Source organism: Ambystoma mexicanum, chromosome 11 (assembly GCF_040938575.1).
Source record: "Ambystoma mexicanum isolate Mex_15411 chromosome 11, UKY_AmexF1_1, whole genome shotgun sequence".
Lineage (NCBI taxonomy): Eukaryota > Metazoa > Chordata > Amphibia > Caudata > Ambystomatidae > Ambystoma > Ambystoma mexicanum.
In genome coordinates this window covers 68,442,754-68,458,964 of record NC_090934.1, presented here as the reverse complement: position 1 = coordinate 68,458,964, position 16,211 = coordinate 68,442,754, and positions in this window count along the sequence as shown.

Here is a 16,211-nt window from a genome sequence, read left to right as displayed (position 1 = left end):
GTGTAAGACAGTAACTAGTTAGAGCCTCTCTGTGACAGTCACTACTACTGCTATCTTTATCACAACCATACGCAGTCAACATGTCAAAGTCAACATGCGGACCTGCAAGGCTTCTCCTGAGGTCAGAGACACGTCCCCCGGCCGCACACGCACTCTCTAGGACTTCAGAGTGGCAGGGAGCAGCTTAGCAATTCTATAGAAAGTTTCACTAGTGCTACTGGCCCGAAGGACTGGTTCCTCTACCAATACTGTAGTTTGTCACCATCCCGTCCAATAGGTAAAGTGTCCAGTAGAATCATCTGGGCCTCTGTTGTGTCACTGTTTGTTCTTCCTGATGGCCTGTCTGTATGCAGGTTGCCTGAGTCAGTGAGGAGGGTGTCCCGTAGATCTTCATCCCCAAAGTCGAGTCCCGCAATCCTCACAAAGCTTCCACATGCATCAGGGATGTACAGCCCATTGATGCAATCATTGTGGAGCTTGACATGCCTGGTCTATTTGAAAGTATTTGGGTTAGTTGGTGTACTTCCTGATGCCTAAGGTCCTTCTCCAAATGATGTCACTAGTGCTGCAGCAAAACATTTCTGCATACTTGCATAATGTGTTGTCCTTGTAATGGTTACTGTGAGGCCTCCTCACCGAAGACATGCTGATGAAGTGTGGCCATTTGTACATGGAAACATGAGTCCACAAAGGAAGCCAGCTGGTCCTCACTTCTATCTTTCAGTGCAACTACTCCTGGATCACCACACAAGGTTCCTCTGAATCAGCATCTCCTGTCACGGCACCGAACTTTGCTATGTTGGTCAGTTGCGTGCAAGCAGAAACACCGAAGGAAGACCCTCACTCAGGACCTCCTTGTGAATGCTAACCTCATTGATGGCCTTCTCCAAAGTAGACAAACAGATATTAGACAGCAGCCGCTACTGACATAGTGACAGATGACTCATTTAGAATGTTTCAGAGACCCCTGTTGTGATTTCACTGATCACGAAGCCTGTCCAACATTTTCTAAGTAGAGTTCCAATACATGTCCACTTAGGTCTTCATGGTGTGGAGTTGCAACTAGTGGCACACATCCCATTGATGCAGATCATGCTTGACTTGGTAAGCCCAGCTGAAGTGGGAGCCAATCTTCCTGGACACAGCGTCAATTTCATTTGCAGGCTCCCAATTGCCGATGAAGCTTGCGACCAGTAGGTGAACGGCAAGCACAAAGCAGGGGATTTGCATGGTCCTGGTACTTCCTAAGGCAGTAAGGACACGTTGTGCATTGTCTGCTGCAACAAAACCCAAATGAAACTAAGAGGCCTCACTCAGCCACTGTGGGTTCCATGTCATAAAATCACGGCAAAAATGGCTGTGTATACAAAATATTGCGGCAAAAATGCCGTGGTTTTGCCGCCACCATCATGAAAAGGATGCAGGGGACACCCCCGCAACCCTCGCTCCCCTTGAATTGTAGGGTACACTTTTACTGGGTCAAACCACAGCATTTTTGCTGCAATTCTTTTTATTGGAGACATTTTTGCAATTTTATTACCTGATACCCCACTGTGCCTGCAGCCACTCCCCGTTCACCTAGAGGTCAGGAATTGTTTCCCATGGACTAGTGTCATACTCACTCCACTGCAGCTGTAACCTGAGAAAGCATAAGAAAATAATGTTGGATGGGTACTTCCCTGTGGTGATTGAATTTTCCCAAAAGGCACTGGAATTCAGAGTTGTCCACACAAGAATAAGCCAGAGATCTATTTGAAAGAATAAAGCCTGGTCTCTGTCTGTCATGAAACTATGAAACATTTCTAGCCACTGTCACATGCCTACATGTGTATGTCCTGAAGAAATGGTCGATCACTGTAATGCACCCTTAGAATTTGGTGGCTCACTGCAAAACAGTGGCAAAGTTGCAGAACGTTCAGGGGCACATGTGTGGACTGCTGCAGATACGCTGCTTGCCTGATGGTGTGGGTGGATATGCAGCCTCGTTGTGTGTACTTCTTCGCATGTCTGTGCATGGTGCTGAAGAAGGTGGGACTGCATAGGTGCAACACATAAGTTGGTCTCTGGCTTCCCTCGGATCACCAAGTGGCCAGATCCTTTTTTGGTGTTTTCTCTGTGAAGTGTTGCCACACGTTTGACTTTCAGAGCGTGCTAGCACGCAGGCTGGGATTCATATGGGTGTGATGGTACTGGCAGTGGGGGATGCCAGTTAATGAAGTGATGGGCTTTCCAATCTGTGTCAGGGAGGCTGCTTCTCAAAGAGACTTACAGAGGTGGGCAGTGTTCATCTATCGGGTACAGTCCCCTATTTCGTTCAAGCATTGTCAAACCCAGCGGGTGGGGGCAGTGGAGATAGATACCTGGGGTGGTCCATCTCATCCCTCTCTTCAAGCCCTTCATCTATTTATCTTCCCTGATCTTCTGCAGAGAGGTTCTGTACACCCACCAATTCCACCCTGTAGATAGTGGACAGAATTGAAGAAGCCTAGTCCTCTGTTAGTCTTGGTGGATGTTCACCATTGTGGTGCAATACTTGTGCATTTTCCTGCACTGGCACATATGCACCATAGTGGCAGGGTGTGCAGCATGAGTTGTCTGATACCTTTAATTGATCACATGCAATTCTGGATTACACACAGCAAGTGCTGCTTCTAGATTGAAAACACTATGAGCAACACATCTCTCCCTGAGTCTGTCTGTCTTTTTTGTGTGCTAACATGCTGTTCCGATGTATCCTTTTTAGGAGGATGTATTCGGTGTATGCTTAATCCCATCTGCTAGTGAGACCCCCAGCACTTTTAGCTGGACTTCTGGCCCTTGTTCTTTCTATACTGAATGAGGGTAACCCTTTTCCCCTTCATTCATTCTTACTTGCTCTGACTTTTGGGAACTCTGTACTTTCTGTTCTTCTTTATTCTATGGAGTCTGCTTTCCTCCATATCTCTTTAAGGCATCCGTGTTTAACTTTTTCAGGACACTGCTGGGGACCCCTTGGATTCCACTTGGAGATTGTTTATTGTTCCTTAAGAACTACTGTTCTTAAGGAAAGAAGGATACTTTGTATTCTTACTAAAACTCTTTCCTAAGAAAGGTTGGCATGCACCAATTTATGTGGAGTGCTAAGGGTTACCTATTAGCCCCTTCTCTCTGCTCCTGTGAATTTCTAGTCACAGTGCAACCCTACAGTTATGGCTGGTGGCAGTGGATTGTGCTATTTTTTACTGCCGACTGTATTCACAATCTTGGTTATGCATAATACGGTCACCTATGTTCTAACATGGTGGCGCTTTTCTTTATTCACCATTTCTCTGGGGGTTGTCATTTGTTAGCCCTTCTTCTACGATTCTGGGAGGGAGAGGTCTGTGTGTGTGTTTTTCCTTTGACAGGAACCCTTGGATGTCACTGCCTAGGCTCCAGTGTGTTTGCAAAGGCAGGAAGACAGGGAGGAGTGTTACACTCCCCTGCCCTTTGTCTGCCTGAGTGCCTGAATGGAACCAGTTCCCACTGGGGAGTTGGCTGTCTTGATTGTACAGCCACCCACCCCTTTCTGTAAACTGCTGAGAGAGTTTACTGAGGGGTCAATGGGGAATCTATATATAAGGTGAGGTTCCTTATGTTGAAGGCAAGTCTACCACTGGAATTGAAGATCCGAAGTTGAAGATGACCAGAGAACCCTGCAGACCCTTGCAGTAAACGTGAAGCTACCACTGCTGTCCTGACCACCTATTCTTATTGACAGAGGAGCTCCAAAGAGGATGGCTTGTTCCCTTTGGCTGGTGTGACCAACCAGCCCCAAGAAGAACCACAAATCAAGCCATTTCCTGAGGTGCTGTTACCTTCAAGGGCTGCAAACCGCAAATGTCAGGAGACCTCTGAACCATTTGCAGTGCAGAATCTTGGCATGGACGAATCGTCCCAGAACTTTGGTGAGCTCCAGTTGGACCTAAAGAGGTAGGATCCCACTCATCTGAGTACCTGCACCAAAGTGCAGGACCAAAGAACCAAAGGAGATCAACCAGGCAATTACCTTCCTTTCTTAGAGCTGATAAAAAAAGGCACCAAAACCGCACACCGGCATGAGAGCCTGAAGAAGTCCAAGCTGAGGGTCCTTTCCTGTGACTGCTACCATGACATCCCATTCAGAGTCCTTCCTTTTGTCACCAGACAGAGGAATCGGGAAACCGGGTCCGTCACTGCTTCACAGAAATGAATCAAGCTGCATTTACTTCTTCTTACCTGAAGTACTCTAGGGCTAAAGGTAGAACTTAGCTTAAGCCAAAGAGTTGCTCCGGTGTGATTGGAGTGTGTTACAAGGTGTTTGTGTGTCCACCCATACCTCTGGCCCAGGCTTGACAGGTTTAGTGTCCCATTAGGGATTTCTTTGTAAGGTACCTATAGCTTGTGCTATATTGCCAGGATATTGTATTCTAGTTTTCTAGTGACTTAAGTATCCTGAGAAACGTTGCCTTTTCTGCTGCTACTTAAGCATTTCTGTTCTACTCCTAACTGTTGGCTATTTAAGGATTGGACTTACAAGGCAATAAAAGCCTTGAAAAGTGTTACTAGAACATATAATATTGTTCATGTGTGAATTGTAAGAGGATTCAATTCAACACTACAGCTAAGTCAACGCCTAGTCTAGAATACTGAATGAAAACCCTTATTGATATATCTTTATGTCCAGTTCATGCGTTCTGGATGACTACCCCTATATAACACACCTCTCTTGGAATCCCCCTGACCCCCCTGAGCCAAGAAGTAGTTCTGTTTTGCAAGTTTAAAAGGTTTACTTGATAATTTAAACAATAGATCTAGATATCACACTTTATAATAATTAATAATTGGATATCACACTTAATCTGAGCAGTAATCAATAATGGTAGTCTGGCACTATCACACTTGTGAATAGGAACAGACGAATAAGGTGGTAGAGAATGCTTTATATAAGTTCAGATGGATGCAATGTTGAATGAAAATGCAATACAGAAAATACTCAATATGATTTCAACAAAACAATGTAATCACTTTTCTCTGGCAATCCACTCCCCCCCCTTTATGCAATGTGAGGAAATGGAAGGGAAGCACACAGTTCTCAGAAATGCAATCAAATGTAATTCAGTTCACCCCAGCAAGCTTAGACTACAGAAGTTTGAAACACAGGCCCAAAATGCTTTTATATGTGCTGGCAATGAAGTGAAAAATATACTAAAATGCTTTTAATTCCCTCTAGAGGTTCAGGGTGAGTGGTATCTAGTTAATATTAGTCCAGGCTCACTCTAGCAATGATTCAGGGATGGTTCTTAAGAGGCAAACGAAATTTAGCAGTTCAGGAAAAACAGCTATCTTTTTACAAGTAAAGAAATCGGGCCAAAGCGCAAATCGCGGCAAAATTCACGGGTGCGAGAATCATGATTAGTATAAGGAGTAGGAAGTCGGTTCTAGGCTTGTTGGAAAGGTACGATTCTAAGCTTTCAGAGGAAAGTGAAACCAAGTTCCTAGCCCAAACGGTTACGGAGTAATGAACGATTTTGTGAAAGTTGTTTTTTGGATTTGAAATTTTAAAAGTTCAAAGCGACAGGTTACAGCTTGCAGCTAAAAATGACAGGTGACAGCTTTGCAAATGACAGGTGACAGTAAGGAGGCAGTTCTACTTAGATTAAAATAGTTTGGATTAGATTATTTTAACTAAGAGATTGGGTTCTGCACAGTTCTGCTAGGTACTCACAATATATTTAGAAATAGGCCACGCCACGGATCTGGTCAGGTTTTGGACTGGACTCCGGTTTTGGTCTCGGCACTTCACAGTGATCTGGGTCAGCTCTACTCTGCTGGTCTGGGTCTCTGGTTCTGATCAGGTCTGTGGGTCCGGATACAGCGGTCTCCGGTTCAGCTGGTCTCTCTCTGGATACAACACTGCTCTCTGGCAAATGGCAAGAGTTCTTGCAAAGAATTCAAACAACTCGCCTGGCTGTGAATAGTGGCAATGATTTGAGGCCTGCTAAAGAGGGATTTAGCTTGTAGTTGACCTCTCTGCTACAAATTCTGAAGTAAAGTCTTGGTCTCTGAAGGTGGATAGATTGAAGTCTCTATGTTGGCTCTCTGGAGGTTGATGGAGGTAAAGTATGGATTTTCCCGGCAGAGCATCCCGCAGCAGATGGAATAGAATGTCTCTATCTGTCCTGACTGTCTGCTTTTATGTGTTTTGAAAGTGGGTGTGTGTGCAGCATCACTAGCCAGCCCCTCTCTCAACTGCAGATTGGTCACTTCCTCCTCTTCCCCTTGATTGGGGGAATGAAATGAAGTGTCATCATGATGAGGTCTGTTTATGATACAGAGAACCCACCCCTGTCAAATTACACACAATCTATATTTTGACCCAAATGCATATTTGCACAGGTACACATTTGTTTAAAATTACACGCACCCATCACATATCACATGAGGTATCCCCTGTTCCAACTCTGCTCTTCCTGGGGGCTTGCATTCAAAAATGGCAACATATTTCACTTTTTGGTCGGGTTACCAATATTGGATTTATCCCCGAATTTACACAAATGTTCGCAAAGCATGTGGGCATTAGGTGGTGGAGTGTCAGATTTTTAACATACATACATTTAGAGTAATATCCTCTTTTCCGCTAAAAAACCCCCTGAACATACCACCGGGTCCTAACACGTCTTCAAATGTGCACAGAAAAATCACAAGAATAATGATATCACTTATAAAATGTTCACAAGTCCGCTCTATGAATGATCCATCTTTTTAGATTTATGTTCTGGCCCCAAAGGGGTGTGGTTTCCCCCCAGCACAAGGTTGAATTTCTGTTTTTTCCAGTTCTGCCAAGCCAGTTTGCTCTCACAGGCAGTGCTCCTCCCCTTTCCTTCCAGGAGGAAGCCACATTTACGACTCCCCCCAATAAAACATTTGCCTGAGTCAGGACAGGGCTTTGTTCAATTTCCTGCAGAGCCCAGGTAATTCAATCAGAGAAGTGTCATATCCCTTTTGGTGGGAACAGCAAAAGGCAGCTAGGCCTGGGAACTGCTGTGGATCCAGTTTCACTCCAATTGGGGGGATGTTGTCAAGCAGAATCCAGTTCCTTAAGCCAGGCCCCAGCTAATGTCACTTTTAGTTACCCAGTTTTCTGCATTCAAATAAAACTAACAATTTTTACATATGCAGCTAGAATGCTGATTCTAAGTTTAAAACTATGACATTTAAACAATTGCAACCTATGTGACACTCAAAGTAGGTCACTCATTTATTTTAAACATTTAGATTTTTAGTGTCTTTCAGTCCAAATTTACTTAAACTGCTGAAATCCACAGCTCAGCCAGTCTTGTTATAAACCTTCAAGTCACTTCGGAATATAACTTTACATTGTATCCACCTCTCAGTAAGTCTTTCTTTGGCCTGCTTTGGGTTCATTTATTCAGTTTTACACAAAAAAGTCTGGTGTTGTTTTAAAACGCCGGCTTTTTGATAGTGGTGAGTACTGTTAATGCACCCATTTTTGGGATTTAAGAAAATGAATTCCCCACAATTCTAGGTTGCTTTTGGCAATCAGCATTGCCATTCCCAATGGTTTCAGGCTACTGTGTGGGTAGTCCAATGGTGGTTTTAGGCAGTGCCCTTCTGTGCCCATAACATCGGCAAAATGGGTGGCAGCCTATTCTTCATGCATTTCCCTGGGCATTTTCTGGGAAGCTCTGGCCATCATGATGTTTTCAATGCCAGTACTGCACAGTTTTTGTGGTAGGGCTCGGATGCATGGGTAAAAACATCCCACAGAATGACCATCCTTTTTCTTACTTCAGACTTTGGGCCTCATTACACGGTAGGCGGTAACCATGGCGCTATTAGCGCCATGGTTGCTGCCAGTATTTTACAGTGTCCGCCTTGGTGGATGGCGGAATTACCGCCCTACTACAAGGTGAGCGGGGGCGGTAATTCCCCATTCACCAAGGCACTTCCCCATTCCCATTTTTGGCCCTGTAGGGCATAATGGGAATGGGGAAGGCGCTAATTACGGTACTGCAAATTGCAGTACCGTAATTAGCTGCAAGGTCACTTTGCGGCACCCTACTTTAACGGCTGTTAAAACTAGCCGTTAAGGTCGGGTCCCGCAAAGGGAACTCGTAGTAAGGTGGTAAGGGTTTACCAGTACCGGTGCCCTTACCGGTACCGGTAAACCCTTACCGCCTAACGTGTAATGAGGCCCTTTGTCTGATGTGACTTTACTACATGAATGCAATTACCATTTATCTGTAATCCATGTGAGTGCGCGGTTGTACTAATAATACGGTAGAACTGTCATTAGTCATCTCTGTAACAATTGTAACCACAAGCAAACTACAATTGAAGCAGTCACCTTTGAAAAGTATTGTGACTAATTCCTATGTGTTTTGGTTGGTCTGAAAGAGTATTTATTTCATGCCTTGTGTATATATAATACATCTATATTTTAATATAACTTTCAGGGTGTAAGAGTTTTTTTGAGCTATTGTCTTGACTGGGTTCGTTGCACTTACCTACATCTCACATCCTCCTCATACGATAAGCCTGGCTGTTCTGCCATTCTACCAAATCCTTTGGGTAGTACTGACTTATACTAAGAGTTGGGGACCTGTATACAAAGGGCTAGTTTTATAGAGTCTTACTTCCAAGTGTACTTTAGGAAAGCTCCCCTAACAGCCCTGCCTCCTGAATCTCTGATACTTTCTCACAGCAAAAATCAGCAGAGCGTGTTTCTCCCACAAGATGCCCTCAGTGATTACAAGCCCCTCCCGCTCCTCGTCCCAAGTGTAAGCAGATAGTATGTGTCTCAGCCACTTCCTTGAAGAGATGGACACTGTCTGTTGTGTGACACTCCCCTTCCAATTATCTCTCTGCAAAATCTGCAAAGTGTTCTCTGCCACATGCTGCTCTCAGGGAGGCCTTGAGCCTGCTACTGCTCCTCCTAGGTTTCACCCAATGCTGCAAGTTGTGTCTTCTAACTTAAAGAGAAGGACACTGACTGGTATCTGTCATCAGCCTCCTCAAATCGTTGCTGCCCCCTTGCAGAAAAATCAGACTTGCGTGCCCCTCCCACAAACGGCCCTCTGGGATTACAGGCTACTCCATCTCTTCCCCTCAAGTGTTATGCAATGACACGTATCCTGTCACTCACGTCGAGAGACAGGAGACGGAGACAGACTCTTTTATGTCACCAGTGAAGTCTCAGTGAATCTCTACTGTCCGCTCCTGGCACAATCAGGCTGGTTTGCCTCTCAACAAGCTGCTCTCAGAGATCACATGATCTCCCTCTTGTCCTCTCAAGCGTCATGCAATTGCATGTGTCTTGTAATTTACTTCAAGAGATGGACAATGACTGTTTTTTTGTCATCCGCATCCGTGAACCTCTGTTGCTCCCTTCCAGGAAAATCAGGCAAGTCCATGCTGTACTCAGGGTTCCCGGGCTCCTCACATTCCTCCTCCAAGGTGCCATCTGATGACTCGTGCCTTGTCTAGTCACTTGAAGAGATGGACACTGACTGCCCCAAAACACTGGCGATGGTACTTGTGTCTTTCACCCACTCCAAATCACTGTATTTCTCATTCACAAGAATTGCATGTAATGTAACATTTTGAGGTTCCGGGGCCTGGTAGCCCAGCTCTGTCCCACTCGCACACAGTAGGTTCCAGAAGTTAGCACTCTGCAGTCCTCTACTTTCCATCCCAAACCGAGATGCATGGTCTGGTCACCAGCAAACATTCAATTAATGCATACGTTATTGCTGAACATAATAACAAAGCCAGACCTGTTCACTTTTTCAAGGCTTGTTTCGAAAGACAGCAAGCGTAATACGCCAGTTCTACGGTGACTAACTTGCCAGGCGTATGACGTATCTAGCGGTAGCCGGGAAGAACTCTTTTATCAAAGCAGCATACAAAATATAGAAACTTCATTTTCACACAAGTCCGATAGCCGCCATTACACTGTGATATGAATCTATTCCGTATACAGAAGTTCCTTCAGATCCTTTCCTGTTTTTCATTTTAATGACATTTTCTCCGAAAATAAATGTGGCTTGGTGGATGCTCGAGTTTGAAGCATTTTATCTTAGTTATCAAAATAAGTGTGCCTTGGCACAACTTGGCTGCCCTAAAGACAACTCATTAAAGATACATGAGGCAACATCTCCCATGGGAGAGATTTGTAGCACGAAAAAATGTATTATTTTGTGCCTCTTCTGTGTATTTGTAAAGGCTCTCTTATGGAATCTAAGACTGAAAGTGAGAATTCCACTCTAAGATCCAAACACTTTGCTGAATGCATTTTGTTCTCTCAGGATGTCCTATCAATATTTGGATCTAGCTAGAACCTGCACAATTGAGGAAAACTTTAACTTTTAAGACCTGCCTTTTTAACACATGGCACTAGAGTTGGCACCACCTGCGCAAGTCGCCACCAGCGCACCTGACATATGCTTCGAAACAGCTATGGAGCCCTTCACTAACTCTCCCGTTAGCATTTTCATGTGTCTATACTCTAACACACTACCGGCACAACAAAGATCCTTCCCATCACAGTTCCAACAACACAATGATACACACGCAGGACCAGTTTGCATAGATCCGCTACATGGCCAATGCATTCTGGTTCCTTGGGCAGAAAAGGCTCCCCTCTGGAAACACACACCTATGTTGTGAGGAATTTGACCATCCGCGTGGTGGGCGTGCGTACACATGGACTTTGTGACATTTTTTATTAAATGGAATGATGGTAGAACAACCTCATGAAAATGTTTGGGGCTAATCCACACACCTTTTCCAATGCTACCACCACGAAAAACGCATAGACCTGTGTACTCTGGGTGGACACAGCCTACAAGCACTTTCTGCCCTGTCATAATTAGTTGGAATGTGACAAACAGGAATACACTATTTCATCTCAAGGAGGGGGGAGGACCAAGCTTCCTCCTGCCATGGCCAGCCTGATTAACTAACAAAGGCCTCATGGACCCACCCTGCTCTTTTGTTAGGTCCTGCAGCTGGTGGCAGTGATTAACATACCAATTAGACAAACTTTAAACAGGCCCACAGGGTCTTGAAGACATGCAAATAATACAGTATAAATCCCAAGATCATAACATAACATAACTGTATCATATGTCAGGATATATATCATGATATATGTTATTGTTATGTTCATATGGCATGTCATATGTCATGACAAATGAGAGAAATGTGTCATATGAGGTGTTAAATATCAAATATTTTATTTTGTAATATATGCTGACATTTGATGTATTGTATTTCTTGACATATGTTGTGTTGTATGCCATGTAACATGTCTTGATTAATGTCATAGCATTTTCAGTCATATGCATTTCTACATGTCATGGCATATGCCTGGGCCACACCATATATTGTGACATATGTTGTATTGCATGTCATTACATTTTTTATGTCATATCTCTTGGCATATGCTATGCTATTTTCATGACAAACGTTGTAACATGTTGGGTCCCATCTTTTCTAATGCTGCTACTTTTGTTGTGATACATATGTCGTGTCAATTTAAGTCATACATTGTGCCTAACAAGATGACACATGCCATGGTATATGTCAATTCATTAGTCATGATGTTTACATTATCATGCCATATGCTATGGCCTGTGTCACAATATATGTCCTTACATGTGTTGTGATATTTGGGTGTGACATATGCAGTGTTTACTTGATATGTCATGACATATGTGATATAATATTGCCTCATATGGCATGACATGTCCCGAGCTACGCCTTCAGAATCCTCACAGGTTGCATGGGTGAAACCCGCATTAATGAGGAAGCATATTATGATCAGATGGTTTTCTAAACAGTGAGCATATTAGATGGTAATCTTCGGCTTTAATTTCTAGATCTAAGAAATGTATGTTCTCTTTACTGTGCACCTTTGGAAACTGTACATTTATATGTCAATGTTTAATCCAGTCTACACACAGTAGTAATTCACTTTCTTCTCCAAGTCAAATCATAATAATGTTATGAATGTACATTTTCCAGACTTTGATTTTTTCACAAAATGGCTTTTTAAAAAACAATCTTCAAAGTCTGCCATATACAGTGTGGCAAGATTGGGTGCGAATACTGCTCCCATCACAGTGTTGCTCACTTGTAGATTCAAAGTAGTTTCTTTCTTACGCTCCAGTCATTAATTCAACAATGGATTAATTTAGTACATTGGGCCTCATTACGACCCTGGCGGTAAGTTACCGCCAGGGCCGTGGCATTACCACCATGGCGTAAACTACGTTTACGCCATGGTGGTTGGCGGACTTACCGCCCCATTCAGACTTTGGCGGGGCGGTAAGTCCCCAATCCCCATTTACCCTTCCCCATTCCCTTTTTTGCCCCATAGGGCATAATGGGAGTGGGGAAGGCGTTAATTACGCCACCGTAAATTACGGTGGCGTAATTAACACCAAGTTCCCTTACCGCCATGGTTTTTTACACCTGCTGCAGGTGTAAAAACCGCCATGGCGGAAAGGGAACTCGGAATTGGCGGAAAGGGGTCGGCGCAGCTAACGCTGCCGCAAACCCCTTTCCGCCAGGGTCGTAATGAGGCCCATTGTCTACTCGATTGCTGATGGATAAGATATCTCTAATTACCTCTATGGCTTCCATTTGTGGGGATTTGTTTAAAATGATTGAATATCCATAGTGACAAGAAAATCCTGATGTTCATTGAATCTCATATTTTCATAGATATTTATTTATTTTGCATTTTAAAGTGCTCACACAGCCTGTGGGCATCGAGGCGCTGTTACAGGAACAGTTTTTTTTTAGTTGCGTAATTGTTTTTTTTGTCTTAGTTGCGTATTTATAACACGCTTAAATACCAAGAGGTTTTTAAGCGCAGGCCAGGGGCTCGAACCTGTGTTGCTTCGTGTCGTCTTGCTTCCAAGGAGAACACGTTGCTGATGAGCTATCCTCCCGGGACTGCATTTGTGATGGACTATCGTGTAGATATATTACAGCTTTCTGGCTAATTAGCTTAAGGCAAAAATGTGCATATTTACAAATTGTTTCTAAAACTAAACCACAGCCTTTTACTATCAGCCTGCCGGGAAGTCTGGCAAGAGTTGTATGTATTTTTGGCAAGATGCGAAACACTGTATTTTTGCATTCTCGATATTGAGATACTCAAATGAATTCCTAATTATCCAGTTTCTACATAATGCAACACAGTTTCTACGTAGGAAGCTGCCTGAAGCTGGAACACTTGGTAATAAGCAGCTGCTCGGCAGCACTCAGACTGTGCTTGCCTATTTCAGCATTGCGGAAGAGCCTTATTTAGGGTCAGCCCAGGGGGCACTGTGGCCGCAGGGCCATGCTGCCACACATGTACATAATCAGTACTGCAAGTAAAGCAATCACAAGCAGCAAGTCATTGCTGGCTCAATTGGGTGGTGGGTGCTTTTTTCGCTAATGTTGGAAAGAATGCTGAAGGCAAAGGTGGACTGGCGTCAGAGGCCAGAGGGAGCACAGAGAAGCAGGAGGGATGCTGTTAGAAAAAAAATAAACAGGAGATTGTCTGTGAATGGGAAAGAGAGGTTTGTAGAAGGATTGACTAGCAGTTTGATAGAGGGCATGAAAAGGAGAATGGAAACCAAGTTGCTGAGAAGGTGGTAGAAGGTGTAAGGACTAGGAGGCGTTACAAGATTCTAAGAAGAAAGTGGGTAGTACGTGTGAGAAGATTAACAGATGGTGCAAGAAGGATGAGCTCAACCAATGTGGTGGGGAGGAGATGGGTAAAAGCCCTGACAAAGAGGTTGTGAAGAGTTTGAGGAGGTGGAGGTGGCGAAATCAGAGAAGAGGTTGATAAAGAGGAAAAGGAGATAATTGTAGGTGATGGTGAGGAGTAAAGGTAAGAGAATAGTAAGAAGAGGGTGACGGGAAAGGGCAGGAAGATGGTGGAGAGCTGAAGTGTATAGGATGTGGTAGAACAGCTGTAGAAGTCCCAAGGAAAATTTTATGAAAGGCCTCTGGGAGTACAGTGGAAGGGGCAGGAGACAGACATGATGGAAAGAGGTGCGGTCAATGAAGACCCCTTATTGAAATACCATTTTGAATCATATAGGAGGAGGATAGGGGAAGGGATTCAAGGAACTGAATAAGACCCTGGGCTCCAGAGGGAAGTGAACAAACTGTGGTGGGGGGCTTGAGACTTGGAGCTAGAGAACTACAAGAAAAGCAAATGAAGAATTGAAAAGGAAGAGGAGGGTGAGGCACACATGCCCTGTTAGAGTGAGATAGTTGAAGACCATCAAGGATTAAGAGTGTCTGAGGTATCTGGGATCAAATGCAGTTCACAGAGGAACGTGGAAGGGCAAGAAAAGAAAGGAAAGACTAGGATATGCATTTCCTGATGGCAGCTTGGAGAATTTTGTAGCTGGCACTAACGTGAGTGCCATACTGTGGAAGGCCTAGTGAGCAGGTAGATGTGGGACTGGAGGACCCTACAGAACTCCTCCAAAATAAACATATCAAATATTTTATGACCAGATTCCTCAGAAGCAGAGGGCAGGTGCAAAGGGATTGGGGGATGTCTCAGATGTTGAGGAAAGGGAGAGAAAACTCCACCTGTTAAGAATGAGAAGCCATCTTGTTCCTGTTGGGGAACAGTATCCTCAGTTATATTTGTTTTTACATTTTCTTTTACAAACCTGTACATAACCCTAATGTACCCTACTTAAAATATTATCCATTGTGTTGGTCTGTTGGTGATGCCAGTAAAAACTGCCTACTGTGACATATTCTCTGTCAATGATTTCTGTTTGAAAGCACATGTTGGCTTTCAACATGTAAACATAAATAATCCCTGGCCTGGTAAACATCCATGGTCAGGCATAATGATGGTATTGTTAACCCACTAATCCGGTCACCAATTATTTCACCTCCCTTAGAGTACACATGGGCCACCACACAGAACGCATGCTAGAACCCCCTTCTGCTCACACCATCTCACCTCTATGTCCCGCACGAGTCCACAATGGTCTCTATCGCACTGCTGGAAGTGTTGCTACAACCAACATGGCGGCCGACATCAGACTCCTTGCCCATCCCAAGATGGCACCCGCCGCTAACTCCATCAGGTTTCCATTTCCGGGAGCCAGGACCTGAGACTGCCTACATGGAGACCGGGATCCAGTTGCTTGGTGCGTCACAATGTTCATGTATTGCTCTTGTTATCTCACACTCCTTCCGATCTCTCCCCGGGCACTATAAGTTCATCCTCTTCTACCGTTGTTGTTACTTCCCTTGTCAGTTCTCTCCGAGTTCTTTTGCTCTTTTCCTTTACTCATTCTTCTCAAGTTCATTCTGGTTCCTTGGACCTGCTTCCATCCTGGTCTCCTGACTCCTTGATCCTCCTGCTTCCTTTTCTCCAGGCGCCTTCTGACCCCCAGACAACGTGGAGAAGCATTTTCTTCCGTAAGGCAGTTTCCCTTCAGGAGGCTTCCCCGGAGCGCACTCACCTACTCGTTCTGAACAGACAGGTGGTGGAGTGGCTTCCAGCAGAGACTGAACATTAGACAGAAAATCCAGGAGTAATACAACTCCCCAGGAACGTCGAATCGCTGACAGCTGATCAAGGAGAGCTGAACTCTGCATAACATATTGCAACTTCTTCAAGTCCACCAAACTAAACTCCTGCAATTCCTTGATCCTCATGTTCACTGGTAATACCATGTTGGTAGTGAGTGCAGCAGTATAACTAAACGTGTGGCTCCCTCATGATACCCGCACCCGAAGTGCACTCACCCGAAACCACCTAGAAAAATACCAAGGCACACTGTGGATACCTCTGCTCTACTTCCAGGAACCATTCACTATCTCTCCACTTTATTTACCCAGCCTACACCATGTTACCAGATGTTGCACTAAATATGACCATTTCACATTATAATGCATTACATGACATTCTCTGTCCATTACTGCTTTGAGATTACCAGTAAGCTCCTGGTGTGACTTTTCAATAAGAACCGAATTGATCATTATCAATGTTGTTGTCATAAATAGTAACTAAGAACACTGTGGCATTAAAGACATAGAGACCCAAGCGCCCGCACACTGGTTTGTAATAATCAGATGGCGGCAGATGAGTGTATGGCGTGGGTATTTTACCTAATACTCGACAGATAAAGTAATATACACTTAAACAAATA